This window comes from Anthonomus grandis, chromosome 6, assembly GCF_022605725.1.
Source record: "Anthonomus grandis grandis chromosome 6, icAntGran1.3, whole genome shotgun sequence".
Taxonomy (NCBI): Eukaryota; Metazoa; Arthropoda; class Insecta; order Coleoptera; family Curculionidae; genus Anthonomus; species Anthonomus grandis.
The window spans coordinates 32,820,682-32,837,285 of NC_065551.1; the positions used below are offsets into that span (position 1 = coordinate 32,820,682).

The 16,604-nt window shown below is 30.1% G+C and overlaps 1 protein-coding gene across 1 annotated transcript in view; it reads right to left on the bottom strand.

The window, feature by feature from the left end:
- The window catches only part of LOC126737504 (voltage-dependent calcium channel gamma-4 subunit), a 361,580-nt gene extending 358,236 nt beyond the window's left edge, over positions 1 to 3,344 (bottom strand). The window contains exon 1 of the mRNA XM_050442427.1: positions 3,197 to 3,344. The gene's annotated coding sequence lies outside the window, so the exon portion shown is untranslated. The remainder of the gene's footprint in view (positions 1 to 3,196) is intronic.
- Between the last annotated feature and the right edge of the window lie 13,260 nt (positions 3,345 to 16,604).

A 16,604-nucleotide genomic window follows, 5' to 3' on the forward strand; every position in this document is an offset into this window, starting at 1 on the left:
AAAAAAACATATTCCAGGCATTTAAAGTTTTTTCTAAGTTTTTCCTAAATACCCAAGAAATCCAGAATTTTTATCTGGAGTGTAAAAAAAGATGTAAATAACTTCAAAAAGCCTCAAAAAAATTAAGAATTTATATATTTTTAATATCAAAATGCCTAGAAAAATTAAAATAGAATAAATTTAATAAAGAATTAATTAAATATATTTTAATAAAAAAAAACACCCGGAAAAAAGCGACCAGTTTAAATAATTTTTGTTTTCCAGACCCTAAAAATGTTTTTACGGGATTTTTTTCAGCATCCATAAAATTTTATTTTAATAAAGTTAAATGTTCTTTTTTTGATTTAACTACTAAAAAATCAAAAATTTCTATAGTTTATTACATACAAGTATTTTGCAATGCTTGGACAAATGAGAAAAAAATATTCCAGGCATTTAAAGTCAACGTCTATATAGGCACAAAGCGCCTTTAGTTGCTATTATTATTCCTCCAGGTATTCAAAGCCATTTGCAAGCTTTTCTTAAATAAACAAGAGATCCAGAAAACAATTTATAAAATTTTAGGATAAAAATGTTTAAAATAATTAAATAAATAAATGCTAAGCACAAAAAAACACCCAGGAAAAGCGACCAGCTTAAGTAATTTTTAATACATAAGCTATGTTAATGGTTGTTATATTTGTTTGCTTTAATTTTATAGTTCATTATGTATGAACGTTTTTTATATCTAGACAAATTGGAAAAAAATTATTCCAAGCATTTAAAGCCAATGTCTACAAAGGCTCACAGAGACTTTAATTATTATTGTTTTTTTTCAGGCATTTAAAGTTACTAACAAGCTTTTATTAAACAATTACAAAATTTAAATAAAAATTTAGGTAATTTTTATGTTTTGGTTAATGGTTTTCATATTTTTTATTTTAATTTCTTTATAGTTCACTATGTATCAACGTTTTTTCATGCCTAGAAATATCGAGAAAAAATTATACCAAGAATTTAAAGCCAAGGTCTACAAAGGCTCAAAGCGACTTTAATTATTACTGTTTTTGTCCAGGTATTTAAAGCTATTTACAAGCTTTCATAAAATAATTAAAAAAATTGAATTAAAGATTAATTTGTGTTTTAATTATTAAAGAAAAAAATTGAAAATTAATTCTTGACTGGTTAATTACAATTTAAAAGATTTGCTATCGCAAATTTAAATTTTTCAAAAAAAAATCATAATTTCTCTATACTAACCTTAAGTAACTTTATGCACCCAAAAGACAGATCTCACATTTTCAAAACCTGTCACAATTTGAAAGCGAAAAAAACAAAAAATGTTCATCGTAATCCAAAGCTAAAAATCAAAAAAAAAGCTGGTTAGCAAAAAATAAAGAATTTATTTAATTTCATATCAAAATGCCTGAAAGAATTAAATTAATATATTCTAGATAAACAAAAAGAACCAGTTTAAGTAATTCCTATATTCTCTAGACTTTCACAATGTAGTGTATACTAATTTTTGTTTTTTTTATTGATTCACTGATTTATTTATTTATTTTTTGTTTGTATTTTGACCTCATACAAGTTTCTTAAATTGTATAAACTTTTGTATGTTTGTTTTCTTATATAATTTATGTATATTTTTGTATGTTCTCGTTACATATATGATTTCCAGAATTATTTTAAACATTCATAGAACTTATTTTTCTTTTTTGGTTTAACTATTAAAGAACAAGAATTTCTATAATTTTGTATATATGATTAAGGAAAAAAATTATTTAAGGTACAAAACAAATTTAATTGCCAATGTCTCTTAAGTAGTATTTGCCTTTTCTAAGTTCAGTTTTTTGAATAATTAAATAAATATATTTTAAAGGGTTAACTAATAAAAAATAAAGAATTACTATAATTAATAAATAAATTATTTTATTTTAATATATTCCAGATAAATCCCTTAGTTTCCTGGAGAGAAAATATAAGAGACATGTAGTAATATGTTTTCATTTCAATTAATAAATAATTGCTTGTACTTCTATGCCTTTGTTTTCAGTTTACTTGTATAAACTACTACGGTCATTATTGCAATAAATTTAATGCATTGATATGGTTTTAGAGGTCAACACTTTTGGCAGAATTTAAAAAAACCCGTGTCAAAAAAAATTAGAAAATGTAAAAAAAGTCAAAACTTAATTCCTATATTGATTAATCGCAATTCAAAAAATCTTTAAATTTTCCAAAAAAAACATCATCATTTCCAAATTCCTCCATACTAACCTTAAGAAACTTTAACTCTCCGCACAGTAACGGTCCTTATATATTCAAAAACTGTCACAATTAAAAAAAAATAATTCCCCATAACAATTTAAAGCTAAAAACCAAAAAAAAAAGGCTGGTTAACAAAAATTAAAGAATTTATGTAATTTCATATTAAAATGCCTGGAACAATTAAATAAATATATTCTAGACAAAAAAAATACCCAGAAATAAACAAAGTAATTTCTGTTCAAGTAATTCCTATATTCTCCAGATTTTGAACATGATTTTCAGAATTATCTTGAACATTTATAGACCTTTTTTTTAGTTTAACTATTAAAAAACAAGAATTTCCATAGTTTTTTATATACGAAAATTTCAAAATAATTGAAAAAATTGGGAAATAAATTATTAGGTGCACAAAACGAATTTAATTGCCAATGTCTTTTAAGTAGTATTTAAAGCCTTTTTTAAGTTCAGTTTTTTTAATAATTAAATAAATATGTTTTTAAGGGTTAATTAATAAAAAATAAAATTTTTTATAAATAATAAATGAATAATTTTAACATTTAGTTTAGTTTTCTTTTAATATATTCCATATAAGAGACTTGTAATAATATGTTTTAATTTCAATAAATAAATAAGTGCTTCTACTTCTATGCACTTCATAGTTTTCACCTCACTTGAATAAACTAAAAATTGTTTTAGTTTATTCTATAGTTTTATAGTTATTTTATAGTTTTAGTTTTAATTTATTTGGGTCTATCTATGGTCATTATTCCAATGAGCTTAAAGCATGGATACGCTTCTATAGGTCAACATTTTCATCAAAAATTTAAAAAATGGTGAAAATCAATGTAAAAAATCGAAACTTAATTCCTATATTGTTTAATCGCAATTCAAAAAATCTTTAAATTTTCCAAAAAAAAAATCATCATTTCCAAATTTCTCTACTAACCTCAAGAAACTTTAACTCTCCGCATTAAAAGACACACCAATAATAGTCCTCACATGTTCAAAAACTGTCACAATTTCAAAAAAAAAACAAAAAATCCCCATCACAATCCAAAACTAAAACCCAAGAAAAACAAAAATTTCCCGGCAATATCGCGACGCGTTTTACCGAGACTCAGCGTCGTTGCATGATACAAGTCAGCGATCAGCGTCGGCTAACGGCACAGAGCCTTGGCTGGACTAAATGCCAGTCTCTCCGGTTCAGAACGCCCTTTAGGAGATGATGTGTATAAACGCCTGCGCTCAGAATTTGCCATGTATTTTCTGAAAAGTACAAAATTTTACTCGCCGATAATAGATTAAAGATTAAGCGAGATTTTATTGTGGACGAGGTCTGGATATGGTCGGAGGGAGGGAGATTCTACTACTGGATGCCTTGGAGGACCTTAATTCATTCAAGTTTCATGAATTGGGTGTCCAATTATTTATGTTGGAGGAATCTGTGGTACAATTTTTAAGTCTTTAACTTTCTTAGGTTTAGAGATATAAGTATTTTGTCCTTAAGAATTTCAATGTTTTTTGGAATTTTTTTCAACTTCCAAGGGTGATTTTTTTACTTTTAATAATTTTTTGGAAAAAATGCTAAAACAAATGTTTAATGACTTTACTGGTGGAATCTGTAGTCCTAATTTTTGAGTCTGTAATTTTTCTTAAAAATGGATTAAATTTCTCAAGGAATTTCTTGAAAATTGACTTTAAAGTCCTAAAGTACATGCAAAAAATTTCTGAAAAAAATTTAACATAATTCAAAATACCTGCAAAAAAAATTGCAGAAGAATTCAAAGAAAAAACTCTTGAAATTAAAAAAAAAAATTTTTTTTCAATTTCCTCTCTACGGTCTCAAGAGTATCTTCGGCATATGCCACTTTTGTGTCAAAAATGGCGAATTTACCAGATGGTTCAGTTAACGGTAGGTCATTTATATAGATCAAAAAGAGGATAGGCCCCGAAACAGATCCTTGGGGAACACCTATTATTATTCCACTTTTTGCTGATGATACCCCACCAACACTTACCATCTGATCTCTATTGGCCAGATAGGAAGCGAGAAGTTTAACACTGTTGGGACCGAGTCCATATTTAGAAAGTTTTTGCAGCAATATGTTATGGGGAACACAGTCGAATGCCTTTCTCAGATCGCAGAACAAGACACTGCCATATTGCAAGCTATTAAAAGCATTTAACAAATAATCAACTAAGTCTAAAATGGCCATAGTGGTACTTTTACCCTTCCTGAAACCAAACTGGCTGGATGTGAAAAGAAAGTTGAGCAGCAATACATTTTTCAAAGATTTTTGAGATTATGGGCAGCAAGGAGATAGGACGGTAGTTCTCGGGCCTATCAGGATCACCCTTTTTAAAAATAGGTATTACCCTAACTGATCCGAGCACATCTGGAAAAGTGTTCTTCCTGAAGCATCTGTTTATTAGTTTTGTTACTGGAGCTATGATAATGTTTTTAACAGACTTAATTAATTTGACTTTTAGCCCATAGATGTCTTGACTAGTCTTATTTTTTAAGCCATCAATAATATCTCTTACTTCTATGAATGATACAGGAGAGAAAGAGAACACATTCTCCGGCATACCCAGAACAGAGAGACTTTGGATTGGGTCACCCCGCGACAGTGGAATGTCTCTAACAGTATCATGGGCAATACGTGAAAAGAAATTATTGAAATCGTCAGGCGTTAAAGTAGTTTCATGAGATTTTTTCGTTTTTGACGTACCTACACTACTTAGTTGGATTAGAAGCTGATGAGATGAATTTATCATTGGCTTTTATTTTTGCCTCCTGTATAGCAGCTCTATTTTGAAAGTCCTTAAACTCTCCTTCTAAATTTCTGTTTTTGTACTGGCGAGACACTCCACTCAGCAGCTGTAGATGATCCCGCATGGCTTTTAGGTTATTGTGAAACCAAGTTATTGTAATTCTCTGATCGGTCCTCACCTTATATGTTTTCAGGGGAAAAGATTGAGTATATGCTTTTTCTAGAGAAGCTAGAAATATTTTGAAACAATCATTGACAGCTATACTCTCCTCTGTCACCAAATTTCAGTTATATGAGGAAACCAGTTCAAAGAAAGACAACATACCTCTTTGGGTCACAGGCCTACATACCTTAGTTCTCTCAACGATCACTTCGAGCTCCTGTCCAAGATGATCTGATATCCCAATATCGAACACACTGGATTTAAAGGAATCAGTACTGAAATTTATGAAAATGTTGTCCAGACAAGCTCCAGCCCTTGTATGGTCTGTTATAGTTTGTTTAAAACCATAGCTCCCCATGATGTCAGAAAGGTCAAGGAAATTCTGCTGATCAGTATTGAAGTGGACATTAAAATCTCCTACAAAAAAAATTTTTTTTTTATGTATACCAATTTTATTTATAATTGATTCAATTGAATTTAGGAATTGTTGGAAATTTCTTGATGGAGACCTATATATTGCTAAAGCATTTACATTTAAGTCATTTAAAAATACTGCACAACATTCAAAACATTTTTGCATCATAATCTGTTAGTTTAAAACAATTCTTAGTATATATATCTACTCCCCCCACCATTAAAGGATGCTCTCGAGTATATGCTAGCTTGTTTGTAACTATCAAGCTGTAGAACTTCTGCTTCTTCCTGTTTAAGCCAATGTTCCAAACAATATCAAATGACTTGTCTTCTAAGAATGCCTCAAGCATTTGGGCTTTATTTCTTACAGATCGGGTGTTTATATGCATGATTTTTATTGTTTTTGAGGGGGTATTCTTGCCTTTGGGTTTTGGCGCTGAAGGTTAGAATACACAAAAGGTTAAAAAGGTTAAAATACAGAAAATTGACTCCTCATTCCTGGAAAAAAAGGAATCATTAATTTTTCAAAGAAAAAACTTCAAGTTCCTGGAAGATATAAAAAAATTATTCAGAATCCTTAAAAAAACCAAGAATTATCTCCAATTTCAGGAAAATTAAGAAAATTGACTCCTTATTCCTGGATAAAAAAGGAATTATTAGGTTCTCAAAAGATTTCTTGAAAAATTACTTTGTATTCCTAAAGTACATGCGAAAAATTAATACGAGTTCCAGAAAAAAATTTAACATAATTCACAATACCTGCAAAAAAATTGCAGAGGGATTTAAAGAAAAAATTCCAAATTCCTGGAAGATATAAAAAAATTATTCAAAATCCCTGAAAAAATTAATAATTTTAGAAAAATTCCAGAAAAAAAGTTAGAGTAACGAAACAAATAACAACACAAGGCAAAATTGCTGACTTTAAAAGTCCATACACCGATGAGTTATCAAAAAAAAAATTATTTGACTGACAATTATACAACAAAACAAAACAAGGAATAAAATACAAAAACTTTTTAAGGAATATAATAAGAAATGCATTAGTTAGATCCTTTCGTGCTTTACATCCGGTTCATTTAAATATAATATTAATTAAAAATCACGATAATTGTGATTGTGGGGATCTTGAAAACGCATATTTAATTTCCAATAAAATATAATTTTTTGTTATTGTAAAATGATTAAATACGCAATATTTAGTGGAATCTTGTAATATTTGAAATTTTGTAAAAGTTAATACACCTACCTATTAGCGTTGATTGAATATTTGGATATATTCTTAATCAACGCTATTAGTTTTATTCTTTGTGCTTAATTGCTGTAATTTCTTGGTGACTAATAAACGTCTTATTATTATTATTATTATTATTATTAATTACTTAATATTGGTGAATGATATTTCAGTTTCTAAGGCAATGTATCAGTCCGTAATAGATGTAAAGCTATATAGCTATAAGAATTTTCAAGGAACCATTATTACTATTTTTAAAGCACGTACCCTTAAATCATTACTTAGTTTCAACTAATTTAGAAAAAAGAAGTTAATTGAAATTAAAAAAAAAATTAATATGATGAGCAAAAAAAGGGTGGAAAAAAAGTTAAAATAAAAATAATAGTTTGCGGCTAAATTGTGGCTATTTGGTCTCACCCAGTGCTATAAAATTTACTACTACAACTACTGCTAGCTAGCTGGATCATCAATGTGACAAATTAAGGGAAAAAAACACTATTTTCAGGCAATTCAGACACTATTAAAAAAATTATGCGATGATATATAAAAAGGTGGAAAAATCGAATTCTCATTTATATATCCCTTTCTCAGTCTGAGAATAAGAAGAGTATGGGAATAAAGTGATGTTTTTCGGGTATAATCTTACAAATTAAGAGAGAAAAACACTATTTCCAGGCGATCCAGACACTAGTAAGGAGGTGATGCGATGATATAGAAGAAGGTGAAAGGGCTTTAAGTGGAGCTAGATTTAAAAGGTTGCTCACCCATCACACTTAAAAAAAAATTACCAAATTAGGAAAAATGCATCTCTCTCTTTCCATATACCCTACAGGACGCACAGTAAAGGCTAAAGAGTTTTCTTACTTAGATAAAATAAAAGTGGCACCCCGAGACAATAAAGTGTAATTTAATCTAACCGCAAATAGTCCGAACTCTCTCCAAAAGGGCTCCAAATGGGGCTATTATTTTAAACTTAATCGCTTTTATAAATAAGGAAAATTAGGATCTGCAGACTATTATAGTTATTTTACCTTGAGATATGCCGCTTAATTTCGGGTAATTAAATTAATGACGATAAACGTTTTGTTTAAAATGAGATATGAGGTGGTTTTGGGGGAAAATGTTGCTTTAGTTCGGATTGAAAAATTATTATTCTATTGGCGTTAATCGACGAGTCGAGCAGAGATATTTACCTGTAATGTATTGGTTGATGGTTATTTGAATTTACTTAAAATATATTATTTTATTTGGGTCTGTTGTTAGAATAACACAAAATTACAAAATATGATTTTTTAATTTTGTTATATTTAAAAGAAATTATATATAAATTATTAATTGCTCCGTCTTTCATATAATAAACGTCGATGCACACCGACCAAGCGAGACGATACACCGTTGCCGCAATCCACATTCTTTCAATATAAAATTATTAAAAACGCACTGATAACATCGTCAAGAATACTTGGATTACCGAAGAATGCGGTTCTATTGGCAACGTCGTCAAGAGTTTCACGTTTTCGAGTAAAGTAGTTCTCGGCGATTCCTTAAACAGGGGTCCGAGCCAATTTGAAATATCTGAAATATCTGAAATATTACCGGCGCTTTCGCCAATTCGTAACATTTATTTCAAATCGTACCGAGGTGCGGATTTGTCGTGTTGAAATATGCGCGTTCGCCAATCTATTAGCATTATTATTTCAAATTGTCTCAGACATTATTAGGTTTACGGTGTTTAATGATGAGTCACTCCTCGGGAATCTATATGCGATGTGATTTTATTAAATTTGAGTTGATATGTAGTATAAACTTGTGTTTGTGTTATTTGGGTGGGATTTAGTGTTATAGTAAAATGAACTCTACACGGTATTGTGGATATCTTTGTGCCTTACTTTTATGGATTGGTGTAAGTAGGACAGGGGTAAATACAGTTTGTTTTTTGATCCAGAGGCTGTATATATTAATACTGTTAATACTATATTAATTAAAGGTTTAATAAAGCTGTTACAAGAGATATTTACTTTTTTTTTAATTTAATAATTATTTTTATGTTTCAATTCGTGGTTTTTTAGTGGTTTTTCTTGATTCTTTTTTGATTTGTGCCATATTTTATAGCTTCCAGAAAAAATTATTTCAATTCCCTATGAATAAATTTGGCTTTTTAAAAACCTGAAAGAATTACTAAAAATAAATTTTATTATCTATAGATATAGTTTTCCGTAACATATAATTCTTTGGTCCCTCGTTTTTATGAAATAATTCATTCATAATTTTAGACTTATTTGACAACAATTTTGAAATCCCTAGTAAAATATCAGATATTCCAGTAACTACTTTAATATTATTATTGGATTAGTTTGATTTAGGTTAAGCGTAAAGTCAGATCTTCATAAGTTCGGTGAGTTTACTAGGTGAAACGTAGGTTTTTATATTTAATAAAAATAATAATAATAATATTAATATAATAATTAATATTTATTTAGCAAAAATGTGCTACATATATAAATAAAATATGATATTTTCTAAAAATACATTATATAATTTAACCTGGATTAAGCCAGTTCTCTAATTAATTCTCTCTACTAAGAAAAATTCACGTAAAAAATCTATATAATAAATTAATTTTAATATATGAATTATTAAAATCTTCACCCGATACTGCGAATATAAATTGACAAGGTTCTTGTGAAACTGAGAAATTTCGCTTTTATTTGCTATTAAAAGCTTCTTTTTTAAATTTCTGTTTTATGATTTTCATAGAAATTTGTGTGTTCAAGTAATTTATTTTTTTTTAATGTTTTCCAGGCTTCTGGGAACTTTTTTGTGTTTCTCAGACATAGAATGTTCAGCAGAGAGTGTTTTTTCATATTTTCTCGAAGCAAAGAGTGACTTTTTATTGTCTTTGGGAATTTTGTATCAATTTTAATATTTTGCACAGATTTTAAATATTTGTATTGGATTTCTTAAGACTGATTTCTCCTTAAATTTTTTTTCAAAACATTTTAAATTTTTTTTTAATCTTCCAGACTCCACAGTTTTTTTTAAATTATATTTTAAGGAATTAAATTCAATTTTTTTGTAGTTTTTCCATGGACTTTAATTTTTTTCCAGTTTTTTCATTTTTTAAGAGCGATTTTTTTTTCTAATATTACAAGACTTTTATGTAATTTTGTATATTTTTCAGAATTTTTTTTTGGCTTTCCAGGGGAATTTGAATGCTCTTAGTTTTTTCAAATAAGTGGAATTAGGTAATTTTACTTAAACTGGCTTTAAGTATCTGACCAATATAAAATGCGACTCTAAATGTTTTAAAAAAATAATTAGAATAATTTTTTTAAAATTTAATAACGTTTAAGTATCTTGAAATACCTGGAAAAAAATGCCTTAAAATGCCTGGAAAAAATTAAATAATAGCTCCAAATGCCTGGGAAAAAAACAGTTTTACTGCAATTGCCTGAAAAAAGGGAAAAAATTCCTGAAAGAAGAAAAAATTTCCTTAAAATACGCGAAAGAAATAAAAAATGGCTTTAAACGTCCGAAAAAGTCAATTGTATTGCAACTACCTGTAAAAAAGTAAAAATGTCTGGAAGAATTAAATAATGACTTCAAAATGCCTGGAAAATATTCAATTTTACCTGAACAGCATGGAAAAAAATGCCTTAAAGAAACAAAAAAGGCCTGAATTAATAAAATGCCTGAAAAAAATCAGTTCTACTTTATTTTCCATCCAAGTTTTAGGTCTTCCAGGGGTTAATTTTTTCCAAAGATGTTGGAATATTCCTATGTCTTCCAGACTTTTAAAAACATCTGTTTATTATATTCCAGGAGTTTATTATTCTGTTCTAGATTCTCCAGAAATTTAGTTTTTTCAGGAATGTCAGAACTCTGTATTCTAATTCATTTTAAGATCTGTTTATATTCTACAAATTGTATCTAACTGTTATCATTTCCCAGGAGTCTGAATTTTTTTTTTCATTTTCCATGACCATGGATACATTTAAAATCTTCAGGTTTTTGAACAAATAATTATAAAAAATATATTATTTAGGGAAAGTTTTACAAAATTGCAATACAATTTTATTAATTTTAAAGGTTCTTAGGGGTCTGACTTGATGTTGATATTTCAGGTAATAGATGCAACTTTTCTAGGGGTTTTAATTAATCTTTTGTCAAGGGTTTGAAATTCAACCTTTTTTTCCAAAATTTTAAATAAACTTTGATTTTTTAGGCTTTTTTTACGTTTTTCAAGGTTTCATATTAACGCTCGAAGGTTTTTCAGAAGTTTGAATTTACTTCTCAATTTTCCGAAATTTTGGAATAACTTTTAATTTTTTAGGCTTTTTTTTGAATAATATATGCATCCATGAATTAACCTCAACTTTTTTAATTTTTAAAAACTTTAATATTTTTTAAAGATTTTCCAGGGGTTTGATTTTTTCCATTTTTCCAAGATTTTTGATAAATTTTAAACCTTCCAGGTTTTCGGATAATTTCTTTATAATATATTTCAGGAATTAATTGCAACTTTTTATAATTTTTAATGGTTTAATGTAACTTTTAAGATTTTACAACAACTTTAATTTTTAAAACATATTGCGATTAGTTTTAAATTTTCCTGATTTTTAGAGACTTTTTCAATTATATTCCAGGAAATTAATACAACTTGTTCTGTTTTTTATGGATTTTAAATATATTTTTGAAATTCTTCTTTTAGCTCTATTTTGTCATCATCTTGTTCTTTTTTTTTTTGTTGATAATTTTCTATATTTTTCTCAATTTTTTTTATGTTAACACATAAAAATAAGTTGCCGCTCATACCTGTTATCACTCAAAATAGTTAAAAATTCATTGCCCCAATCAGTCTGTATAATGACTAAATATATATTAATTACTCATCATATACTCAATAGATATGATGGGTCTACACTTATTATACTGATATAAGTGTAGACCCAGAGAATAATTTCTTCCACTTCATTTTTTGGGAATTTAGTAGTCTTACATTAAGAATAAAACGATCACATTTGCAAGAATTTTAATACAAAAGTTATAAGAAAAAAATTAATTATGATGTCTGGTTATGTCCATGTACCTGTTCCATCTCACATCTCACACATGTTCTATGGGATTTAAATCGGGTGTATACACTTAGCTTGAAATGGAGAGAAAGTGTTGCGAGTTTGGGACTTTAAATAAAACTAATTTTACTTCTTCTTTTTATTTTCTTCTAAAAGGCATTTAGGCCTTCTTCAGTGCAGACAGTCTTATTTTCTAATATTTACATCATATTACTATAAATTTTAATTTACAAAAGAAAGGCAGGAGAAAGCATTTATTTTAATCCCAAAATCTGCTCAGGATTGAAATACATGATTACATTAATGTGCATTGTTTTGGATCTCTAAACAAAATATAGGATGTAAGCGAAATATAATAAAAACGTAAAATGTGCTAAAGTAATCAAATTCCGATATTAAGAAAAACTAGGGCTTAAGAAACTGAAACTCATTAAGTGCCCCTTAAGTTTAAAGCATTTTTAATAAAGAATGCTTCTTCTTCAACTGCTCCAGCACCTTCCTACAAACCCCCATCTAAATGCCCAAACAGTTAAAACAGTTTCAAAAGTAACGTAGGACCGTAAAAACACACACATATAAAATAAATGCGGACCTTATCTTTTGGGTATATGCCCTCACTATTCACGGTTTATGAACAACTTTACTGCTCTTTTCAATTTTCGGGGGTTGCATTTGCCTTGATGTATGCTTATTTCCAACTGAGGTTTACCGGCGATAATTCTTCTGAATAACTTTAGATGGAAAACTACCCGAAGCCATTCTGTGTCTGCTTTTCCGTTTTATATACGGACGTGTAGAGCACCGGAGCGAAAAATGTAACGTAGGTTCGTAGCAGGAAGTTAAACAGGATTAAATTTATTAGTTGTTAAGGGTTAAATGGATTATTAAGGGTGTATCTTCTTTACTATTAAAAATAGAACTTTATTACCTAGATAATGCCAAAAAAAATAACTTAGTACCAATAAAATTAAAAAGCGGTTTTTATTCAAAAGCTTCTTTTATCGACCGTTATAATGGCGAAGAGGAAAAAAAAAGGAAGAAAAGTGACTGCGGGACATTCGAGAGATGAAAATTTGTCAACGCTTCTGGTCATATTTTATTCATACTCTGATATTCGTATGTGAAAGAGACAAGAGATCTCGTACCCGGTGTATTGCCTGGCATTGGAGTTCGGCCTTATTTATTCGAAAAAGAGCAATGGCGTCTCGACAAAAGTATTTTCCGAACGTATAAAAAAGACATATGAAAAATATCCCTTCAAATCATTCGAAATTACAATTTTTTTTGCTAATTATGTATACATCAGAGAAAGACAGGCTTACTTTAAAATGATGCCAAAAAATAAAAAAAGCCAAACTTTATAGGTATCGGGAAAATTCCAACGGTTTTTTCTTAGTTTTATTATTCTGATTACAGCAAATGTTTTACTTTGTCCAAATTTTTAAAGTGCTCTCATTCAGTTAGTTCTACTCGAACCCCAATATAATGGTGTTTTCGTGATGTGGGTGATAAGAGCAAGACGATAGTTCGATTTCGAAAAAAATCAATTTTTGGTGAAAAAGTTCGATACGGGGGGGGATACCCGAAAAATTAAAAATTCTAAACTTTGAAGGTCGATATCTCGGCTTCTATGGGAGCTATCGGGAAAATTCCAACGGTTTTGTCTTAGTTTCGTCGTTCTGAATCCGACAAGATACTTCGCAAGGTTGTAGATGATCTAATAGCTGAGATATGGCATTTTTGATGCCCATTTTTAGCCTCAAAAACAGACGTCGAAAACGACTTTTTCAGGATTTTCAAAGTGCTCTCATTCCCTTAGTTCTGCTCGGATCCTGTTATAACCCGGTGTTTTCGTAATCTAGGTGACCCAAATAAGACGCTGGTATACTTAGTTTGATTTCGAAAAAAATCAATTTTTGGTGAAAAAATTCGATACGGGGGGGTATACCCGAAAAATGAAAAATTCCAAACTTTGAAGGTCGATATCTCGGCTTCTATGGGAGCTATCGGGAAAATTCCAACGGTTTTGTCTTAGTTTCGTCGTTTTGAATCCAACAAGATTATCCGTAAGGTTGTAGATGATCTAGTAGCTGAGATATGGCATTTTTGATGCCCATTTTTGGCCTCAAAAACGGATGTCGAAAACGACTTTTTCAGGATTTTCAAAAAGCTCTAATTCCTTTAGTTCTGCTCGGATCCTGTTGTAACCCGGTGTTTTCGTAATCTAGGTGACCCAAATAAGACGCTGGTATACTTAGTTTGATTTCGAAAAAAATCAATTTTTGGTGAAAAAATTCGATACGGGGGGGTATACCCGAAAAATGAAAAAGTCCAAACTTTGAAGGTCGATATCTCGGCTTCTATGGGAGCTATCGGGAAAATTCCAACGGTTTTGTCTTAGTTTTGTCGTTCTGAATCCAACAAGATACTTCGCAAGGTTGTAGATGATCTAATAGCTGAGATATGACATTTTTGATGCCCATTTTTAGCCTCAAAAACGGACGTCGAAAACGACTTTTTCAGGATTTTCAAAGTGCTCTCATTCCCTTAGTTCTGCTCGGATCCTGTTATAACCCGGTGTTTTCGTAATCTAGGTGACCCAAATAAGACGCTGGTATACTTAGTTTGATTTCGAAAAAAATCAATTTTTGGTGAAAAAATTCGATACGGGGGGGTATACCCGAAAAATGAAAAATTCCAAACTTTGAAGGTCGATATCTCGGCTTCTATGGGAGCTATCGGGAAAATTCCAACGGTTTTGTCTTAGTTTCGTCGTTTTGAATCCAACAAGATTATCCGTAAGGTTGTAGATGATCTAATAGCTGAGATATGGCATTTTTGATGCCCATTTTTGGCCTCAAAAACAGACGTCGAAAACGACTTTTTCAGGATTTTCAAAGTGCTCTCATTCCCTTAGTTCTGCTCGGATCCTGTTATAACCCGGTGTTTTCGTAATCTAGGTGACCCAAATAAGACGCTGGTATACTTAGTTTGATTTCGAAAAAAATCAATTTTTGGTGAAAAAATTCGATACGGGGGGGTATACCCGAAAAATGAAAAATTCCAAACTTTGAAGGTCGATATCTCGGCTTCTATGGGAGCTATGGGAAAAATTCCAACGGTTTTGTCTTAGTTTCGTCGTTCTGAATCCGACAAGATACTTCGCAAGGTTGTAGATGATCTAATAGCTGAGATATGGCATTTTTAATGCCCATTTTTAGCCTCAAAAACAGACGTCGAAAACGACTTTTTCAGGATTTTCAAAGTGCTCTCATTCCCTTAGTTCTGCTCGGATCCTGTTATAACCCGGTGTTTTCGTAATCTGGGTGACCCGAATAAGACGCTGGTATAATTAGTTTGATTTCGAATAAAATCAATTTTTGGTGAAAAAATTCGATACCCCTCGGTATCGAATTTTTTCAGAGGTCGATATCTCGGCTTCTGTGGGCACTATCGTAAAAATTCGAACGGTCCTGTCTTAGTTTTATCATTCTGAATTCAACGAGACCATCCGCAAGGTCGTACCTGAAATATTCCATTTTTTTGGCCTCACAAACGGGGTCGAAAAATGACTTTTTCCGACTTTTCAAAGTGCTGTCATTCAGTTTGTTCTGCTCGAATCTTAATATAACCTGATATTTTCGTGATCTATGGGATGAGAACAAGACGCTGGTGTAGTTAGTTCTGTATCTAAAAAAAAAGTTTTCGTGAAAAAAAACCATGCCCAGAGGTACCCGAAAAATGGAAAATCCCAAACTTTATAGGTCGATATCTCGATTTCTATGGGCACTATCGTAAAAATTCCAACGGTTTTTTTGTTAGCTTTCTTAGAACATTGAAAGAACTTGAAAGAACTTTCAATGTTCTAAGATTAGTTTAGATCTTGTGAGTATTCTAATGGAACTAGTCTGAGGCACGAATCTAATGCTCTCTCGCTCTCAAAACCTCTAATTTTTCTACATCGTTTTAGATATGTCTCACTCATTTTCAATACATTTTTCTATGTAGTGGTTTCTTAGTTTACCTTCACCTCTATTTTTCTGTACGTGTGACATGCTGAAAACCCTAAAAAAAAAAACTAAAACACATTTTATCTTACGAGCGTACACCTGTGCTACAAACAGTGCCGACGTCAATTTATGTTTCCATATTTTTCCTTTACCTCTAATAGCACACGATGTTATCTTCCCGGTTCAGCCTCTTTTCACGTTCAATCTACATTTATGTGTATTAACCACTTTTCACGTATATATTTATTCGTCAAAGGGTCTGACCTCTAACTCAATCAAAATATCAGTAACCACTCTAACACATAAACCGATTTATTTGCTTTATAAACATTTTTTCACATATAAATGGCTTGATTTCCAAAGGGAGCCGTTTCGCATCCCTAGGGCTTTAATAAATGGCCGCGGTCGACTTTCATCACAACTTTTCCAGCAGACCTTTTTTATATATATATATATTAAGGAAAGTTCCTGTATATATTATATAAACACGTAAAATGGGAATGAAAACTTTATAATTTGATTTAAGGTCAAAGAAAGGGCTTAAAAGATCCAAAGAAATCGAGGTTTAGTTCAGTCAGTCGGTTCTGATGCACCTATTTTACGGTTTCAGACGTAATAATGAGCAAACGAAACGTATTTCTTCTCAAGAAAAAAATTTAATTTAACCCCGAAATACTTTTATAGCTG